Here is a 2132-nt window from a genome sequence, read left to right as displayed (position 1 = left end):
GGGGGAGGTGTTGGAAAGAAAACGGAACTAGATCTACTCTAGATTTTTTTGTTTTAGTAAGTTTTTTACGGTACTAGCAACACAATAAGGTTATATAAGTGCCGAAGTTTGGAGGCGTTACAAGAGAGTAACAAACACAAAAAAGAAAAAGGGGAGATAAAGGCGATAGATGTTAGATAGAAAAGAAAATGCAAACCACACCAGAGCACCTGCCAACCACCCACCTACTCTAGATTGATTTTGGGGGGGGGAGGGGTGTTACTTTTTAAAAACTTTACGTTACACTTTTACGGCCTGCAACGCACACGTAATATTATTTCTGAAGATAAGAAGCGTGTCACTAGAGAGTAACAGTAACTACTAACATACTCGTACAACAAAGAGAAGAAGGAAGAGCGATAAAGACAACTGGTGTTTTAGTTTAGTAAGAGTTTTACAGCACTTGCAACAAAATAAGGTCATATAAGTGCCAAAGATTAGAGGTGTTACAAGAGAGTAACAAACACAAAAAAGAAGGAGGGAAGATAAGGACAATAGACGTTAGATAGGAAAGAAGAAGCAAGCCACATCAGAGCATCCGCAAACCACACACAACAAATGTGAGGCAGCGTGGTGGAATCAGGTTCTCGTCAAAATAATCAAAGTGAAGAAACTTGCATTTTTCTGCTGGTTTGTGAATTTTTATCATTTTTTTTTTTTACTCAACACCTTTCATGCCCATTACAAAACACATTTCTGTGTGGATTTTCCTGAAAAACGTTGATTAAGGCACAAAAAATGGAAAGAAATTTTCAGTTACCACAGACTCTTAAGCTAAGGAAATAACCAATCTTCGGCGGCCATTTTTTCACTAATTTTTCCTCTGAAAACAGGTGACCCCCAACACCTTCATTCGCAAATATCTTGACTTGTATTCAAGATAAATGGATATTTTTTTCATCCAAATAAACGCAAGTGAACAAGCTTTAAGATGATACCAGTAACTCTACATGCTCAAAAATTGACGAGAGCCTGATTCCACCACGCTGCATCACAAATGTTTGATAGGAAAGATTACGCAAAGCGCACAATGGCGCCCTCCAACCATCCACACCTATTTGAGGGCAAGGTCTGTCTATACAATAAATATAGGAACTAGACTTTTTACAATGCCATAACCAATCGGTTCCCATTTGTTCTATAATTTACCCTTCATAACCATTTTACCATTACTAAAATAAAAAGTCCAACACTGTTGAAAACAGAACCGATCGAAATGCCTAGTGGGTTGGGGGGGGGGGGAGTGAGAAAAGTAACAACAAAATATGCGGCTATCTAGTAGGAGCCATGATCTATCTGTACCAGAAATACAGGGAATAGCTTTCCCACAAACCCTTCAGCCTCAGCCCATCAGTTCCCTTTTGTCAGTATTTACCTTTCACAACCATTATGATTACTAAAATACTGAAAACAGAGCCGATCGAAGTGCCGGGTTGGGGGGGGGTGAGGACAGGATTTACTACAATGTATTAAGCAATGGTCTGTCTATATCATAAATACGGGACATCAATTCGCTCTTTTCTATATTTAACCTTCACAACCATTATCATTCCTCAAAAAGCTGGCCCCTCTCTGAAGTCCTCATAGCAACAAGGAAACGTTTTATCGTCAACACTGTTGACCTAAGTGCGACTCCGAATACAGCACTTTATCGACGGAGTAACCAATGAAATTGACGCAAAAGCCAGAAATAGAAATGGGCCATTAACTAAGTGCCAAAGAAGTTTCCGCAGTTGGTGAAGAGAATGGCAGGAGGGAACAATCCCAGAAATGGTGTAAGGAGAAGAAGATGGAGAAAGTCAATCGACCACCACCAAGAGTGCGATGGTTTCATGGAACAATTAAGCAGTTGGAGACGTCAGTTTGTTTACAAGCACCGGAATTCCAGTGTGAGAGGGGCTTTTGAGGGACAGTGGCGAGTCACTCTCGAGGTTCACGGGCACAAATAAAAGCTACTGACGGCTCTGATGGGATGTTTTGTACTCACATACAACAGAGGTTTCTAGAGGAAACACGTCTCAGTGTTGTAGAGAACAGACTCCTCGTTTTGACGTCCTGCGCACAAAGGGTGTGACTTCGATTTCCACGTGGAA

Source organism: Aplysia californica, unplaced genomic scaffold (assembly GCF_000002075.1).
Source record: "Aplysia californica isolate F4 #8 unplaced genomic scaffold, AplCal3.0 scaffold01146, whole genome shotgun sequence".
Classification (NCBI taxonomy): Eukaryota; Metazoa; Mollusca; class Gastropoda; order Aplysiida; family Aplysiidae; genus Aplysia; species Aplysia californica.
The sequence above is the reverse complement of the archived record's forward strand: the minus strand, read 5'-3'. Positions refer to the sequence as shown.